Source organism: Podarcis liolepis, assembly GCF_965112155.1.
Source record: "Podarcis liolepis genome assembly, chromosome: Z".
Classification (NCBI taxonomy): Eukaryota; Metazoa; Chordata; class Lepidosauria; order Squamata; family Lacertidae; genus Podarcis; species Podarcis liolepis.
Window position 1 is genome coordinate 35131531 of NC_139570.1, and position 19958 is coordinate 35151488.

The 19958-nt window shown below is 46.6% G+C and overlaps 1 protein-coding gene across 15 annotated transcripts in view; it reads right to left on the minus strand.

The window, feature by feature from the left end:
- Positions 1–19958, minus strand: part of FNBP1 (formin binding protein 1) — a 122185-nt gene that overhangs the window by 86184 nt on the left and 16043 nt on the right. The window lies entirely within an intron of this gene.

Below are 19958 nucleotides of genomic sequence, written 5' to 3' on the forward strand. Positions count from 1 at the left end.
AGAGTTGGCAGGGACCCCAGGGGTCATCTATTACAACCCCCTGCAATGCAAGAAGCACAACTAAATCATACACCACATGGATGGCTATCCATCATCTGCTCAAAAACCTCCAAGGGAGAAGAGTCTGCAACTAGGGCTGGACAATATCAAGATTTCAACCAGCTAAACACGGTGATATAGCAGGACATCATGATGTCTGAAATAAGGAGAAAGGAGGAAATAAGGTGGGGAGAAGCAGCCAAGATACATCGCCCAGCCTTAGAATCAGCCCCACACCTGGGGAGCACCGACACTCGCATTAGGTGCCAGGGTACCATGCTGCTACCATTGCTCCTGCTGCCGCTAGCGTGGAGGCAGGAGGAATGAGCGGTGATCCCAGGCTGTGAGGCATGAAGCTGCTGCTAAATAGCCTTTGACGGCCCTCTCCTCCTCCATGAATTTGTGCAACCCTCTTCTAAAACCATCTAGGTTGGTGGGCATCCCTGCTTCTTGTGTTACGTTAAATTTCATTTAATCACATCATGCAGCACTGCTGTTTTAGAGAGAGAAAGTCCTGGCAGGTTAAAACGAAAAGGGGGGGGAAAAACCCGGAAAAAAATCCCAGCCCAGCGGTTTTGAAAGGCGGGAGGGGAGGGGTTAAACTACAAAGAGGGCAGTTTTCAAGATGCTGCCATAGCAACAGTTCTGGCATTCCTGGGGAAGGAGGGGGGACACACATGTTACTCTGCCAATTGGAATCCGCTTCACAGCTACGGAGAGGCTGTTTCATTGGTAAAGAAGGTTGATGGTTCCTCAAATCAGGGAGCAGCATTTTCTGCCCCCCCCCAACCAAGGCAATCTGTTAATCTTGCAACCTGCAGTCCACTTGAGACCAAGCCATTCGCTTCCAAAAAAAGAAGTTCATCTCTGCCCAGTTGTCTGTTCCCGCTAGGGGACAGCCAAAGGACTCCAGGAAGCTGATGAACACGGCATGCTGCAAGCACGCACTTCCCCTATTCCACTGTCCTCCATCCTTGATATTCAGAGATAGGTGGCAAAAGCTCTGCTCTTATTTCCTTCATGGAATGTAGAAGGGGAGAATATAGCTGAGATGAAACCTCTTACTTGTTCTGGTGAAAAGTAGATTAACACCTTGTAAACAAAGTCCTGCTCTCAATGTGGTGCAATGGGTCAGTGAGTCTAGCTGTTAACCAGAAGGTTGGTGGTTCGAGACCACCCAGGAGTGGCAATGGGCAGAATTTGTGTATTGCAGGGTGATGACCCTCGGGTCCCTTCCTACTCTACAATTCTATGAGTCTATGTAGTTAGGTACAAGCCTTCAGCGCTGCGATTTCCCCCTCAGAAATAAGTGTCTCCGTGACCTTACTAGGGATCAATTGCTTCCAGAGGGCTGCTCCTTGCAAGGGTGGGGGTGGGGGTGGGAACAGAAAGAGTTTTGTGGCAGCTTTAAAAGGTTATCAGATTTTTTGTGAGTATTTATTAACAGTTTTGCAGGTCACAGAGACCACTGTGCCTTGCATCTGACAAAGTCCAGAAGGAGTGTCTCCCAGCAGCTTCAAACGCAGATAGAGGACTGTTGGGTTCACACCCTGCCCGGGGGCTTCCTAACACCACCTGCTGCCCAAAATGGACCACTTTTGTTGTACTAGAGCCGGGCTCTGCTGGATCAGGCCAAAGGCCCATCTACACCAGCCTCCACAGTGGCCAAACAGATACCCCAAAAGGAAGCCCTCAAACAAGACCTGGACAAGAGCAACACGCCTCTCCCCACTTGGGAATTCCACAGCTGAGGTGGAACACCACTCCCTCTGAAGAGGGACATCCTAATACAAAGTGGCCATGTGTCCTTCTTTAGGGAAGGCTGCCTCCCTTTTCAAGAGACGTCTGGTCCAAATTTTAAAGACAAAGGACCCTAAGAAGGGGGTTGTCAAGGGGCCCGGAGGATACCACAGAATCCAGCCTCCAACATAGGAGAGCCAGCACCTTCTGAGGCGGCCTGTTCCACTGTCAAACAGCTCTTGCTGCCAAAATGTTCTTCCTTATGCTTAATGGGCAAGTTGTCCATCAATGGTAAACATCTGGAGAGCAGGCTGAGCAGAAACACCTGGTCACAGCTGCTATGGTGTGGAAGGAGCGCCCCACCCACCCACTTTGCAGCTCAGAAGCCAAAGAGGGATGGACACACCTCTGTCTTTTCCTTTCAACTTGTGGCCGAAATGGTTGCAGGTTTTGTACTGTAAAAGCAGCATCTAGAAAATCTGAGTTAACCGGGCCGGGTAGGGGTGGAGATGGAGGAGTATTTTTCAGGAAGATCAAGGAGCCTAAAAAAGCTTCCTGTCCCACTCAGCTGCCTCTAATGTCATAAGACCTTTTCCTCCTTCACAAACCGTGTCTGTTAATTAAGTCGGCAGTTCTCAGTTAATGAGAGCTGCATATTTGGGCCTCCTGGGAGTACATGCGGTTGGCTGCACTGGAAAGGAACGAGATGAAGGAGGGGAAGAGTGGCTGGATCTTTCTAAGCGTCAGACAGACAGACAGACACACACACACACACGGTTATTGGTACTGTTCCAACTAACGGCAAAAATGGGTGGTTGAGTGCCAACACAACTAAAGCAAAGAATGGGGCCGTTTTGGAAAGGAAGGTTTAGGTGGGTCCATGTTAAATCGCAAACTGAACTGAAATTCACCCACCCACACAGCACGTTCCTCACTTCCTGTGAAATTCCAAGCCCCTTGTATTACTCGCCGCAAGATCACCAGCAACTAATATTCTGAGGCAGTGGAAGTAGAGGATAAGAAGAACCTGGATGAGGCCAAAAGCAGCCCATCAGGTCTAACATCCTCTTCTGACATCCGCCAACCAGATGCAGAATGGGAAGCCTGTGAGCAGAACTCAACCATGAGAATCACCAGCCCCACTGCGCCAGAAATGCCCACTGCAGGGCCGACACTGGCAGGTGGAAATATCCTTCCAACCTATTTTTGGACAGAGAAACTCAGCCTCCCATTTAAACAGGCGAAACCAGGCATTTCAGGCTTCATGGCATAACTTTGCAGGAGGCACACTTTGGCACTTGGCTAATATGTTTGCACCTTTGCGGGGCTGGCAATTTAAATATAATAATAATAATAATAATAATAATAATAATAATAATAATAATAAAAAATAAAAAATAAATTATTTGCACCCTGCCCATCTGGCTGGGTTTCCCCAGCCACTCTGGGCGGCTTCCATAGAAACCAAAAATACACTAAAATATCACACATTTAGATCACTTCTTTCCAGAATCAAGGATGTGGGAGAAAGAGAAGCTGGAGGGTTAATAATATGCCATCATCAGTGTACACAAGAGAAGTCTACCCTTTTCTGATTCCAAAGCAGATGTGCCTGATCTGATCTGAGAGGATCATGTCCCAGAGTAGATCAACCATCCACTTCAGAAATCCACAGTCCAGCTGATTCCCATACAAGGGTCTGGGGTTTCAAAACATAGTCAAAAGTTTTACTTATGGGGTGGGGCCTGTGGATTAAGTGCCGCCCCATGTGTTGTGCACTGAGATAATGCACAAGCCACTTGCCTCAAGTACCCCCTTCTGCAGTGGCTTTTCCATCCCCCTTGGAGTCCAAGGACCAGGAGTATAGTGGCAGATTCGTAAGTGAAGATCCCTTCATGTTAACCACAGCCACACCTCCTCACAGCCATGCCCCCTTCTAAAGTTATATAACCTTCCAAGATCATACAATAACCTTACAATTATGTTATACTAATAATAATGATGATGATGATGATTAAGGGATGCATAGGAGATCTCCCTGTACTGCCTTTCAGTTCTTTCTACTTAATTATCTGTGCTCATGCATGGGCAAATGATTTGAAGTGCTCCAGCATCTTCTTTCGGAGTGCCTTAAAATTCTGCTTTCCTTCGTACAGAACTTGGACCCCATTCTCTTGAAACTGAAGCAACTTGTGTTTTCAGTGTTCTTAAATGCTGAGTGTTGGAGCACACAGGACAAGTCCTCTGAATCCTTCCCACCCACCTTCTCCAGAGGGACCTTAGAATCAATTGTATGATTTTATTACTCATTTCCATATTGAAAAGAGCACATTCTTGCAGCCCAGGAACATAGGATGGCTCCAATCATCCAAACACAGTTTAACCATGCAAGTCTAACACGGAAGCTGGAAGAAGCAAATCTCACAACCTGTAGAACCAGAACAGTCAATCTGAGGCCCTCCAGATGTTGCTAAACTGCAACCACCCACAATTTTTGTGATCCCCCTTCCTCATCTCAAAAAAGACTCTCTTTCTTATAATTCTCAAAAAAGGACTGAATCAAATACAGATATAGGAAACTGCATAATACAGAGTCACATCATTGGTCCATCTTGTTCAGTGTTGTCTACACTGACTGGCAGCAGCTCTCCAGGCTTTTAGACAGTAGCCTCTCCCAGCCCTACCTGAAGATGCCACTGGGGATTGAACCTGTGGCCTTCTGCATGCAAGGGTGGATGTTCTATCCCTGAGCCAAACCCAATTCCGCAACATTTTCAAGAGCAGTGTCGAAAGGCGTCTGATGCCCAATTTTGTAATAGGACACAAGCTTGCCTCCTTGACACACTCACACAAGCATAACTGAACAAATAGTTCAGAGCTGAACTGTCAAATAGTAAGGTAAATGTAAAGAACCCCTGGATGGTTAAGTCCAGTCAAAAGAGACTCTGGGGTTGCAGCGCTCATTTCGCTTTCAGGCTGAGGGAGCCGGCGTTTGTCCACAGATAGCTTTCCAGGTCATGTGGCCAGCATGACTAAACCGCTTCTGGTGCACCAGAACACCGTGATGGAACCAGAGCGCACAGAAACACTGTTTACCTTCCCACTGCAGCAGTACCTATTTTTCTACTTGCACTGGCTGCTTTTGAACTGCTAGGTTGGCAGGAGCTGGGACAGAGCAATAGGAGCTCACTTCTTCGTGGGGATTCGAACCGCCGACCTTCTGATCGGCAAGCCCAAGAGGCTCAGTGGTTTAGACCACAGTGCCACCTGCGTCCTTTTTTTTTTTTGCCAAAAAGTAACAGCAGTTAGATTCCCATAAAGTAGGTTTACACATACTGAGGTTTTGGACAGTGTGCGATTTTTACCGCAATTGGATCCATATGGCTGACGGCAAGCCCAGTGTGAAACCCAGGCACCTTTCCAAGTTTTGCTTGTGAAATTCATACGGGAAAAGAAATCAGGAAGGGGGATTAATGGTTTCAGCACCTGAATATATATGCAGCACATAACTTGGAGGTGCAACAATCAAGGTAAAAATGCTTCAAATAGTCACCCTATCCCACCCAGTCCCATCTTTGCTGGCTAACAGCTGGTCTCCAAATTCCCTTCAACTTTCCCAGGTTTAGAACCTCAAATACTTTACACTGGAAGGAAGTGCAGGGCATTTTCGTTTAGGGAAAACGTGAGTAAGAGGTGAGTAAGAGACAGAATTTCAAAGAGGAATAGACAAATTCATGGAGAAAAGGGCTATCGAAGGCTACTAGCCACAATGGCTATCCTCCGTCTCTGCATTTGGGAGGCAGCAATGCTTCTGAATACCAGTTGCTGGAAACTGCAGGAAGGGAGAGAGCTCTTGTGCTCAGGTCCTGTTTGCTGGTTTTCCACTGAGGCATCCGGCTGGCCACTGTGAGAAGCTGGCCTAGATGGGCAATTGGCCTGATCCAGCAGCTAAACTCTCCGTAAGTGCTCAACCCACAGATTGGAATTGGGACCCCACAGAAGCAAAACATGTGCTCACAGCTGCTGCTAGCCTTCAAATTTGACCCTACATCGCAACAAGAACTCTCCCTCTCTTCTTTACCCCATGAAGCGCATCCTTTTATATCACCAGCTGTTAAAACATCATCATAATTTGCATTACAATTCAGCTACGTATCTTCCCCCTTGGCACATGCTGGCTAATTACTAAAAAACGTCACCCATCGATGCATCAGAAGATCATATGATATCTCTCTCTAGGGAGCAGAAATAAACAAAAGCGTAAACTTTTGTTTTGGGAAGGCTGCAGCAGTATTGAAACTTGCCAAGATAGACCCCGACTGCGTGTTTGTATGGGTCCCTACAACAGGGTATACAAACTATTCTGCAGCATTTAGGAATCCAGGGAACAACTGCAGATCAGTACCAGAGGTCCCAGGTACAATCCCCGTTTGATTCTACAGATGGAGTAGGAAATGTCTCCTGCTTGAAAAGCTACTGCCAGTCAGTGTAGAACAGCCATGCCCATTAATTTCATTGGACCTACTCTGAGTAGGACTATCATTGCACATCCTTTTGAGACTCCTAGGTCTTTGTTTACTCCCTGCGCACTGTCCTATTGATCCCAAAGAACATCAATATCAAAGCACCATTTGTCAGTGTTGAGACAATAACAAGGAACCCCAGCTACAGTGGTGCCTCGCAAGACAAAATTAATTCGTTCCGCAAGTTTTTTCTTCTTGCGAGTTTTTCGTCTTGCGAAGCACGGTTTCCCATAGGAATGCATTGAAAATCAATCAATGCGTTCCTATGGAAACCGCCTTCAGACCAGGTCCGGGGACAGTCTGTCCCCCGACCTCTTCTGAAGGCTGGGGGGGGGGGGCAAGGGCTTTTCTTCCCACCGCCAGCCTTCAGAAAGCTGTTCTGAAGGCTGGCGGTGGGAAGAAAAGCCCTTCTCCCCACCTCCCGCCCCGCAAGCTCCGGGGACAGGAGCGCTTTGCTGCCGACCGCCAGCATTTTAAAAGCCCCCGCTGTCCCGGGGCGATTTTAAAATGCTGGCGGGCAGCAGCGAAGCCTCCGCTGTCCCGGGGCGATTTTAAAATGCTGGCGGGCGGCAGCGAAGCCTTCACTGCCACCCGCCAGCATTTTAAGATCGCCCGGGACAGTGGAGAAGTCTCCGCTGTCCCGGGAAGGCAGGCAGGGGGAGCAAAGACTTTTGCCCCCCGCCGGCCTTCAGAAGAGATCCAGGACCTCTTCTGAAGGCCAGCGGTGGGCGAAAGTCTTTGCTCCCGACCGCCAGCATTTTAAAAGAGGTCCCCAGAGATTTCCCTATGGGCTTTCTTCTTGTGAAGCAAGCCCATAGGGAAATTCGTCTTGCGGAACGACTCAAAAACGGAAAACTCTTTTGTCTTGTGAGTTTTTCGTTTTGAGAGGCGTTCGTCTTGCGAGGCACCACTGTAGTTGAAAAAGGAAGGAAAGTCTTCCAAGCACTTCCTTGCATCCACAGCAGAGAAGGAGAAGATGGTAGACTGTGCTAGATGTGAGTTTGGGGCATATAAAACTAAAGCAAGCCATGGTGGTTATATACCTATTTATTTATTGCATTTATGTATCACCATCTTCTCCAAGGAGTTCAAGGTTCTCCTCCTCCTCATTTATTACCTGCAACAACAATCTTGTGAGGTAGGTTAGGCTGAGAGGCAGTGATTGGCTGAAGAGCACACCCAATAAGCTTCATAGCCAAGTAGGGATTTGAACTGTGGTCTTCTAGGTCCTAGTTTGGCACTCTATCCACTACACTGACTATGAGTTTCACTGACTTCCCTGCCTTCTTCAAGGCGCATGGAGTCAGTATTCTAATTTGAAATGTAGAACAGTGCCTCAAACATGCCTACCCCATTTAATATGGACATCTGTGTGTCTCTGAGAGAGCTGGAGACTTCCAAGAGTGTTTGTGTAATGCTGGATCCAATTAAACCCAATGTCTGATGTTGATCCATAGATAGATAAATAGATAGACAGATAGATAGATAGATAGATAGATAGATATTTGAGGGTGAGTAGAACAACAAAAAAGCAGATTTTTTTAAAATCAACAAAGCCATATTTTCACAGACCGCACCAGACCCCAAACCCCCCCCCCTTAAAAAACAAAAAGAAGTCTCTAGGCGTGTTTTTTAAAAAAACAACAACCAAAAAACCAGAAGTTAACAAGGGTCCCCCACAGAAATAAATACATGAATGTATGGTGGTAGGTGGGGAAAGAAAGAAAAAAGTGAAAATATTTGCAAAGAATGCTGACCCATTAAAAGCAGACAAAGGCACTTGTTCAACTAGGGGAATGAATAATTTAACTGGAACTCATGCATCCATTAAATTTACACAATTTTTGCAAGCCTTCCTCCACCCTCCCCAAGTTCTTTCATTTGTACTCTGTGGCTTCGACCATTACTAAGCATGCCACATTTAGAAATGTTGCAGCAATACCAAGGCCTAAATCTTGCTCCAAGGGATAAACGCTGGCTGGTGGCTCCTCCATACAAACAGCGTATTCCCTGCATACAGAAAACTAGCAAGCCAGGGACAAGGGCACAAAATCTGGAAAGAGGGAAGTGTACCAATCGCCAGATGGAGAGATTCGGCAGGCACATTTGGCCCACAGTCCTGATGTTCTCCAGCCTTGGGCTAGAGCAGTGTTCTTCAGCCTTGGGCCCCCGGTGTTGGGCTACAGTTCCCATCATCCCCAATTAGCTTAGCTAATGGCCAATGATGCTGGGAGTTGTAGTTCAACAGCATCTGGGGATTCAAGCTTGAAGAACACTGCTTTAGAGGGACAAGGGCATCCACAGTGGAGGGTGAGGGGTGAGGGAATCAGGGTATGTCCTAGATTGCAATCCACACTCTGCTCGCTTTCCAGGAACCTTTGAAAGCAAAGGCCTTTTAAATTCTTTACAGAGCTGAGGGCATCTATTTTTCAATATATGCGGGAGCAGTAAATTATACATGCTACCAGTATGCACTTTTGAAATTCATCTGCTAGAACGACAGATTCAGTTGGGAGCTATAGAGAGAGACATCTTCTTTTGCTTAACGCAGAGAGAAATCCATTTTCTTGACGGAGGTTCTTGAAAGAGTTGCTTACCCTCCGATCCAAATTAATTCTCCATCAACCAAATGGATGTGTGATATTGTGCTTATAGGACACCATCAATATTTAATGATATCATCAATAAAGCTCCATATATATATACATGTTTTTGTTTAGTGCACCTGTCGGCTGGGGGCAGTTTTCCATGCTAAGAGGGTTTTTTTTAAAAAAAATCATCATAATTCATGGGATAACTAGGGGAGGAAAATTAAGGTTATGATCCAGCCAGAGCTCAGCACTAACAAGTCCCAGAGATGTCAACAGAAGAGTTCATAAAGCATCTGTTTGGGCTCTTCTATCAAAATTGGTGAGATAAAAAAAAAGGCTCAAAGTTTTGCTTGGATTTCTGTCAGAATGAGCCTCTCAACTGGAACAATCTGTGAGTTCGGGGCTGATAGAAATCTGAGGATCTCTTCCAGACAGCTTATTTATTGAACATTAATCCTGATTTAAATTGCAGAGAGCTTCTACAAACATCTAAGAACCTAAGAAGAGCCTTCTGGATCAGGCCAGTGGCCCATATAGTCCAGCATCCTGTTCTCACAGTGGCCAACCAGATGACTCAGTTCGAAACCCTCAACCAGAACCCAAGCAGAGAGCACTCTCCCCTCCTGTGATTTCCAGCAATTTGCATTCAGAAGCATTGCTGCCACACCGTTTTCCCAGGGAATTCCCACACTTTCTGGAGCATTTCCCTGCCACCTTACTGCAAAAGAGACTAATTTTTAAATTGATTTTTGGAAGCGGGTTTAATCACACACGAGCTCCAAATCCATTTTAATTTTGCAACCTGAATTTGCTGGGAGGCAATTGTCAATGTTTTGCTGGTGGGAATCAGTCCAAAAGTGTCCAATATAGTGATCAGGGTGAGACGGCTCCTCCAGCTTCAGCCTTGAATTTAACAGCTTGCCTGGTAGTCACAGCGGAACGGTGAGTTCAATGGGCTGGCTCCTTCTATGGCTAGTACAAGCAGGCTGGCCAAGGGAGGACTGGTCACTCTGTCGCCCACACACTTGGTATGAGGTGGATCCTGCATGCTCCACCAGCCTTGCTAAGCGGTCAGCTGTCTGTATTTCTGTGCTACTAGTTTCTTAACAAACTATCAAATTAACTATACAGGCTGGTAACTTTAGTAGGGATATTCGCAAGGCTGGCCCAACGCCCACTGTTCCACTCATCCAGAATTCCAGCCTGATCGGGATAATTTCGAAAATTCCACAGTTAGACATTGTGCTGTTCACTGTGGCTCCCAGCTCATGTGCATCTTTCCCCTGGAGCACACGTGTGCATTCATATATGTGTGCACATGTGTGCACTCATAAAATGAGGCTTCATTTTAATGTTGTATTTTAATCTTGTTTTTAAGTTGTATTTTAATCAATTGTTTTTATACCTGGTGTTAGCCGCCCTGAGCCCAGTCTTGGCTGGGGAGGGTGGGATATAAATAAAATTATTATTATTATTATTATTATTATTATTATTATTATTATACCATGGATGCTTTCGTTTAGAGAAAAGGCAAGAGGAGGCATGACAGACAGTCTACAAAATTATACATGGCACAGAGAAAGTGGACAGAGAATTTTTTCCCCTCCCCCTCTCTTAATACCCAAACTCACAGACATCCAATGAAGCTGAATGTTGGGAGGATTCAAGACAAATGAAATAAAGGACTTCTTCACAGGTGGCAGTGAAGGCCACCAACTTGGATGGCTTTAAAAGATTACACAAATTCGTGGAGGATAAGTCTATCTGATGGCGACTAGCCATGTCGTCTGTGTTCTCCTTCCACTATTGGAGGTGGCGTGCCTCTGAATAAAAGTTGCTGAGAATCACAAGTGGGGAGTGTGTTGCTCCTGTTCTCAGGTCCTCCTTGCAGGCTTCCCATTGAGGCATCTGATTGGTTGCTATGAGAACAGGATGCTGGACTAAATAATAATAATAATAATAATAATAATAATAATAATAATAATAATAATTTATTTATACCCCACCCATCTGGCTGCGCTTCCCCAGCCACTCTGGGTGGCTTCCAACCGAATATTAAAAACAAGACAGCACCAGACATTAAAAACTTCCCTAAACAGGGCTGCCTTCAGTTGTCTTTTAGAAGTAAAATACTTCCTTATTGCCTTGACATCTGCTGGGAGGGCGTTCCACAGGGTGAGCACCACTACTGAGAAGGCCCTCTGCCTGGTCCCCTGTAGCTCGGCTTCTTGCAGTGAGGGAACTGCCAGAAGGCCCTCGGCGCTGGACCTCAGTGTCTGGGTAGAATGATGGGGGTGGAGACGCTCCTTCAGGTATACTGGACAGAGGCCATTTAGGGCTTTAAAGCACCAACACTTTGAATTGTGCTCAGAAACGTACTGGGAGCCAATGAAGATCTTTCAGGATCTTTCATAGTCCACTGGCCTGATCCAAAAAGGCTCTTCTTATGTTCACTGGGCATGGGCAGGCAATCCTGCTCGACCACCTTCAGGTTTTAGTCTCTGCCTTATTTCAGAGTTGTAGCTTCCACAGCCATTGATAAAACACCACTCCAAAAGAATCTCAGGCCAGCCTCACTAAACAGGCATGTCAAGAGTTGCTTCTGGTGCATTGCATAAAACTTGCCTTCATATTTACAAGCAACGTGGGTGGCGCCATGGGTTAAACCACAGAGCCTAGGGTTTGCCGATCAGAAGGTCGGCGGTTCGAAACTCCGCAACAGGGTGAGCTCCCGTCATTCATTCCCTGATCCTGCCAACCTAGCAGTTCGAAAGCACGTCCAAGTGCAAGTAGATAACTAGGTACCGCTCCAGCAGGAAGGTAAATGGCGTTTCCGTGTGCTGCTCTGGTTCGCCAGAAACGGCTTAGTCATGCTGGCCACATGACCCGGAAGCTGTACGCCAGCTCCATCGGCCAATAAAGCGAGATGTGCGCCGCAACTCCAGAGTCAGTCACGACTGGACCTAATGGTCAGGGGTCCCTTTACCTTTATGTATTGTGAATTGAGTGAGCTCCCCCCCCCAACCCCCACAAAGTGTTTTTTAAAAAAATTGTCCTGGAGAGCAGGTTATTTCCTAGAGGTAATTCCTTCCATTACACTCTGTGGAAAAGAGCAACCACACTTTTTTTTGCCTTGTAAAGTTATTTTCCACCCCCAGCTCCCTGCTGAGATGTTTCATCATAGCTTCCTATTGCAGCTATAGAAAATGCAACCAAACGACATATTGTGTGCAGTTTTCATTGTCCATGTATAAAATCAAGGATGTTTTGCCTCCCTTCACAATGCACAGTGCTGGTTCAAAGGCTCTCCAAACTGACTGCTCTCCCCTATTGAAAAGGCTTCCTAGATGCCAGGACAGGCCTTCCAGCTGCCACCCTAGAAACCTAGTTGACATACTGCATATGAAATGGAGAAGTTGCTCTGAGTGGGTGGGAAATATCCTGGCACGAGTGTATTCCTGTGAGTAGCAATTGCTAGGAATCACAAGGTGGAGCATCAAGTTGCAATTGCACTCAAGTCTTGCTTGCAGGCTTCCCACTGGGGCATCTGGTTGGCCAGTGTGAAAACAGGATGCTGGACTTTGATGGACCCCCTTTGAGTTAACCCAAACGCCAGGCTCTTCTACGCCAGGCTCCTCTGGTGTTCTTACAAGTAAGGTAAAGGGAGCCCTGACCGTTAAGGTCCAGTTGTGAATGACTCTGGGGTTGCGGCGCTCATCTCGCTTTATTGGCCGAGGAAGCCGGTGTACAGCTTCCGGGTCATGTGGCCAGCATGACTGAGCCACTTCTGGCGAACCAGAGCAGCACACGGAAACACCGTTTACCTTCCCGCCGTAGCCGTACCTATTTATCTACTTGCACTTTGATGTGCTTTTGAACTGCTAGGTTGGCAGGAGCAGGGACCGAACAACAGGAGCTCGCCCCGTTGTGGGGATTCGAACCGCCGACCTTCTGATCAGCAAACCCTAGGCTCTGTGGTTTAGACCACAGCGCCACCCGTGTCCCGTATTACAAGTAGCAGGTGGCAATTACAAGGCCTTTGCACGCCACATCACGTTATACCAAATCAGGCAACCTAGCCCAGGGTTGCCCACTCTGACTGGCAGCAGCTCTCTTTCTCTCATGTTTTCAAGCACAGGTCTTTCTCAACTCTACCTGGAAATGCCAAGGATCGAACCCAAGACCTTGGGCAGGCAAGGCAGGTGCCCTACCACTGAGCAATGACCCATCTGGTGTCTTTTATAAACCACTGAAGCAAGCAAAAGCAGTTCTGAGAATCAGTTCAGATTTGTAACTAAATGCCTCAGAAACACTTAAGCCCAGAGTGCTAATGCATATTGGCAGGGTAAAAATCCATAACTCACGCATCTTCCGTGAGTGTTTCTGCCTGGCGAGGATGTGTCATTGAACCCTGATAATTGATGCCTCCTGCTTCCTGGACATAGTTCCTGGACATTAATGCCTCCTGCTTCCTGGGCATGCAATTAACTGCAGAAACTAGCCTACTGTGCAGGAGTAAAATTGGCATATGTAGCTGGGCCCATTTTTGCCTCTGGTCCTGCCCACCACTGAGATGGGCTCCAAGAAAGTTACTTAGAACGGAATGTGGTCCTCAAGTCATAAAAATCGCCCCAACCACTGATCTCACTTGCATTGTCTTCCTATAGCACCCCCCAAAAATATATATATTTTGCCCCCAAATAAGCCTGCCCATTCCAATGATGTGTCTATTACTACTGTGGCCCTTGGAAGGTTGCATGTAAGGGGATACGGCCCTCAGAACAGAAAGGGTTTCCTAATCCTGGGCAAGAATATTATGTCGCTGTGGAGTGGAGCCAGGTGGAGACACAACACTCACATTCTCTCTCTCTCTGGAGTAACTCTCCCCAGTTGTGAAGAACCAGAGTACAGTGGTACCTCGGGTTACAGACACTTCAGGTTACAGACTCCGCTAACCCAGAAATAATACCTCGGGTTAAGAACTTTGCTTCAGGATGAGAACAGAAATCGCACAGCGGTGGTGCGGCGGCAGCAGGAGGCCCCATTAGCTAAAGTGGTGCGTCAGGTTAAGAACAGTCCTCCAGAACGAATTAAGTTCTTAACCCGAGGTACCACTGTACTCAAAAACTGGCATGCCAGGGATGACAATGAAAGGGAATTCAGTGCCACCAGGGGGGGGGGAGGGAGGGCAGAACACGGAAGGGCTGTGGCTCGGTGGTAGAGTATCTGCTCTGCAGATTAAATCCCCAATGGTATCCTTCAGGCAGGGCTGGGACAGCAGTGCTAGAAACTCAGATATATTAGCTAGGCGCCAAATGGCTCCTTAAACCAGTCGCCAAAACGGAATGCCTAGGTGCCAAATTGGGGCCAGAAGTCTCAAAAGTTGTATTTTTCTAAACAACTTTTTGTTTTCCTGAAATCCATTCTGATTGTGCAGATAAAATGTCACAGATGGAATTCTACAGGATGGGGTTTGTGTGTGGAAACAGTCAGGACACAATGATCCCCAGGCATGCACCTCCAGATGGTGGTGCCCTGGCATCTTCACTTGGTCGCAAGTGGTAGACAGCCAGGTGTGGAACGCACCTGGTGCCTGGCAAATTTTGAACACTGTGGGGGAGACTCCCTTCCAGAAACCCTCAGAGAGCTACTGGCAGTCAGTGTAGACAATACTGAGCTACATGGACCAAGGGTTTGACTCAAGCCAGCTTCTTATTTATAACATCCCATCACTTAAAACCATGAAGACTAGAATCTTACTTTATATTTAGGGGACGGACCACAGCTCAGCGGTAGAGCATCTGCTTTGCATCAGAAGGCCCCTGGTTTATGCCCCAATTGCATCTCCAGGTAGGTCAGGTAGGTCAGAGCAAACACCCTGCCCCAAACCCCAGAGAGCCACTGCCAGTCAGTGCAGACAATACTGAGCTGGATGGATGAGGGGTCTGACTCAGGCTAAGGCAGCTCACTGTGTTCCTGTTTAATTGAGCTCTTTATATGGAATAACGAGGACTAGAACCTTACTTTATTTGAAAGGAAAGGTGGCACCTGCTTTCCATACAATGTAGAAAATATTGAGCTAGACAAACCAATGGTCTCATGGGATATAAGACAGCTTCCTGTGTTCCTAGTTTGAAAACCAGAGCCCTATCCAACACAACTGAAGCTAAAAAACCTTTTATAGGCAGAGCAAAAAGGAGACACACAGAAAAATATGTACTAATCCAAGCCTAGCCCTGCCTGCACAGTAAAAAGAAATTTCTATTGTATGCGGCAAGTCAAAACCAGATTTGTGTTAAATCTGTCGAAAACAAATATTAAGTGCAGATTAAGGTCAAACTTGGATGGTTGATCCAGGACAGCCATATGGTATCCTTCAGCATGCAGCAGTGTAAAAAAACGGGGGTGGGGTGGGGAATACGAAGGGGACCCTGACAAAACCATATACTGTACAACATACTGTATAGGAGTTATATTTAAATCGACTGGGGAGGAAATATGCCAACAATTCCATTTGGAAATTCCCCAGCAATACTTGGCTTTTGATCACAGGAAAAGAAAGGGTTAATTTTGGGATGTGTTGAAAGCTTGTGGATAATAAAAGGTATGCAAAAATGCTTATCCATCTGCCTAAGTGTGTGCTTAATTACTTTGGGCTGCAGCCAGTACAACCTTTCAGAGCAGATGTACTGAAAACAATGAATATTGCTCAATTCAATCCATTAATTTCAGTGAGCCTACTCTGTGTAGGGCTGAATTGGGTACAACCTGTTGTTTTTGTTTTCATTTATAAAAATTGCAGTGTAAATGAGGTACTAATGAAGCCTCTAGCATGGGCCTCTATGGAAAGACAAACTCTTTTCTTTCCAACCATGTTTGCAACAGGACAATGTACAATATAAATGATGAAGCAAGACTTAAAAACACAACAACCCTGTATAAAAAGCCATTCCCTAATGTCGTCATGAGCCCAGAGTCCAACAGCGAACTAAGAGATGCAGAGTCAGAGGCTGCAGAGTCAGAATTAAGCTCTTAAAAAAAAAGAAAAAGATGCAGCACAAAAAGAAAACTGATCAGGAAGGAGGAGGAAATGTGCAAACTCAGATCCAAGTTCTCAGTTAATAAGTCCTTCTACTGACCAACTGGAGCAGAGAAGTTCAAGAAGATCTGAATGCAGTGGTGGAGCTTCATGCTCCTGCACCGGGGCTGGGGGTGGAGCTGGCACACATCCTGGGGGCGTGGCGCCCAGTGCGGGCGAGGGGGGGTCAGCCGCAATGGCACCCCACCAGGATCACGCTGCTGGGGGCAGTTTGCTCCCCCTCCCTTCCTCCAATAGTGTCTGAATGGCCTCCAGCGTCCAGCAGCAATGGAGACACAGAATCAAAAGATGCAGAGCCAATGTGGGGACATGAGGGACCAAGGGCAGATGGACCAGATCCCACAGTATCAAGGTCCATACAACTACAGGGGATGCTCGGATTGCGAACATGATCCATACGGGATGCACATTTGCAACCCGCAGCGGCGCATCTGCACATGCATGGGTTGCGATTCGCCGCTTCTGTGCATGCGCGGCCGCCGAAACCCAGAAGTAACCTGTTCCAGTACTTCCGGGTTTCGGCGGTTCGTATCCAGAAAAAATGCAACCTGAAGTGTCTGTAACCTGAGGTATGACTGTAAGTCAGGATCCTCATGCACATCAGTAAGAGCAGTTTGGCAGTGGAAGAGACTCCCTCCAGAAGTGGTAGACTCTCCTTCCTGGGAGATTTTAAAGTACAGTGGTACCTCAAGTTACAAACACTTCAGGTTACAGACGCCACTAACCCAGAAATAGTGCTTCAGGTTAAGAACTTTGCCCCAGGATGAGAACGGAAATCGTGTGCCGGTGGTGCAGCAGCAGCAGCAGCAAGAGGCCCCATTAGCAAAAGCACGCATCTAGTTAAGGACAGTTTCAGGTTAAGAACGGACCTCCGGAACGAATTAAGTCCGTAACTAGAGGTACCACTGTAGAGCTTGGATGGCCATCTGTCATGTATGATCTATTTGAGACTCCTGCGTTGCAGGGGTGGACTAGATGACCCTTGGGTCCCTTTCAACCCTACAGTTCTACAATTCTATTATCTTATCCCTGGGCCTGAGGAACTGGGGTCCTCCTAACCTACCCTCACCAGTCCAACTCTGCAGGGAACACTCCAAGGAGGCAGCCAAGGAACACCTAACATGCGCCTGCCTGCAAGCAGGACGGGGTGGATTGGCCCTTTAAGGACCCTGGTTCTATAAAAGGGAGGGGAGCCTAGGAAAAGCAGGGGGGAGGAAGAGGAGCCTCAAAAGGCCATAGCCTTCTCTAACCTTGGTTGGAGGAAGTTGCTCACTGCCTGATGACTGCGACACTAGCTCTGCAGGCTCCCCTGCAAGAACGGAACAGGACAAATGCACACAAAATCTGAGGGTGGACAGGAAATATCAGAGGGGGGAAGAGATCAGATCTTTGCAGGAAACCGCAAGTTCAGGCGCTAAGCTGACTTGACTTCTCCACTCCACATTTTGCTGAATGCAGTGGAGAATCCATCACCAGCAAGACAAGAGATGCCTAACCCTCTGGACCAATTCCTTCCAAAGCTTTTCCCCAACCTTCAGGCTGTTTCCCTCCCTCAAGGCTGGGGATGTAAGACAATAGCTTCTGTTCTGGGAAGCTAAAAATGATCAAGGGGACGGAGGGACTGCCCTGAGAGGAAAGGCTGGCACATTTGGCACTGTTCAGTTTAGAGAAAAGGTGAGTAAGTGGCAACGTGACAGATAAGACGTTTATAAAATTATGCATGGAGTGGAGAAAAGTTTTCCTCCCTGTCTCACAACTCTGGGACTTGTGCACAGCCAGTGAAGCTGAACGCTGGAACATTCAGACCAGACAAAGGGAAGGACTTCTTCATGCAGAGCATCGTGAAATACAGCGGTGCCTTGCAAGACAAAATTAATCCGTCCCGCAAGTCTCTTCGTCTTGCGTTTTTTTTGTCTTGCGAAGCACGGCTATTAGCGGCTTAGGGGCTATTAACGGCTTAGTGGCTTTAAGAAAAAGGAAACAAACTCTCAAGAACTCGCAAGACGTTTCGTCTTGCGAAGCAAGCCCATAGAGAAATTCGTCTTGCGGAACGACTAAAAAAAACGGAAAACTCTTTCGTCTAGTGAGTTTTTCGTCTTGCGAGGCATTCGTCTTGCGGGGCACCACTGTAGTGACATTCGCTCCCACAGGAAGCAGTGATGCCCACCAACCTTGATGGCTTTAAAAGAGGCCTGTATGGTTGGAGCCTGTAATGCTTCTGAAGACTAGTCCCTGGAAACCGCAGGAGGGGAGAGTGGTCCTGTTTTGAGACTTCTCATTGGGGGCATCAGGCTGGTCACTGTGACAACAGGATGCTGGCCTGATCCAGCAGCGCTCTTCTCATGTTCACCCAGAAGCTTTTGTGGGTGCTAACAGCATCACATATTAATACCCTGACAGCAGGAGCACAAATCATAATTAACGGACGACAAAAAAGGATGCTAGAAGGGGTGTCATTATCATCTTGCCTCCTTGAACTTTCTCCAGTTAACACTCCTAAAGAAAACAGACCGTTGGCTTTACGAAAAATGCTTTTAAAAATCCTGAAGATCCGCATGAGGATCATATCAATGTACACACCTGTCTTGCTTTCCAACAAAAAGTAACTAAATGGTGCTTTGTAGTTTGTATTTTCACAAACTTCCTGAGATTTTCTTCTCCAGAGGATTTAGATGAACAAAAGCATTCTTTGTCAGATTATTCTTTTGCAGAGCAAATCCTTAAATAACCTGATCCTGACGTGCACTAGTGGTTCACAAAGCAGAGAAGAAATATTTTTAGTCTGTACTTGTGCAGGGAAAGGTAGAACAGGGTTGTTGTGCAGTTCAGAGTGTGCAAAGAGAAAATGAAAACTGTGCATCTAATTTTATCCCTTCCAGTAGCACCTTAAAGACCAACTAAGTTAGTTCTTGGTATGAGCTTTCGTGTGCATGCACACTTCTGAAGAAGTGTGCATGCACACGAAAGCTCATACCAAGAACTAACTTAGTTGGTCTTTAAGGTGCTACTGGAAGGAATTTTTTATTTTGACTATGGCAGACCAACACGGCTACCTATCTACTACTAATTTTATCCCAACACTGTGTAGAAGAGTAAAGGAAATGACTCCTGCAACCTCAAGAAATTTTACACACTGGACTGTGCCATTTGCATGAGGAGAGGAACATCTCGTGATGAATCACCCCACTTGGCCTCAACAGATGCGTCCTACATATTTTTACTCTTTTTTAAGCAGTCATAAGGACCAGAAACTTGGATCAAACAAAACATCACATTAAAATGCATGATTTGGTCTCGGCTCATACTTGTTTTATTTGTACATAGAAACTGTGTGCGTAGTAGTTATTGTGGGATCAGCTACAGAAAATGGGGAAACAGAACAATGAGAACATCCATGGTGTATCGACGCAAGTGCTATTATGTGGATTTGTTTTCCTTTCTCTCACTAACCCTCATTTTTCTAAAGATGAAAATGCAGCATGACCTACAAACTGTTCCTACCCCCCAGGCTTTCTTCCCTCTCTCTCCCCCTCTTTCATTTGTGGGTTGATTTATTTTTTGAACACTAGCCCTGCACCACCACCATCTTTACCTGAGTGAAACCTCAGAGTTAATTACAGCTTGCCCATGAAGGCACAAACCATTTTAATGTCGCCCCAGTACCTCAGAGAAGCTTGGGGTGGGGTGCAGCACAGGGCCATCGTCTCCACACTTTGGTAAACCAAAGGCATTAAAAGAAGCAACCCCACCCCCAAATAAAACTACCCCAGCTAAGAGATCTAAGGAGCAACAAACATCCCCTTAAGGGACATTAATACTCCCTCTGCTTGAATGGGAATGAGCACAACCCCCCTCCAACAGATCAGTTTCTCCAGGGCTAGGTTTTCCAGATAAAAGGAAAATATTTCAGAACTGGGGAAGGGGGGGGAGAGTGCCTCACATCATTTTGCTCACCCATTTCCTAAA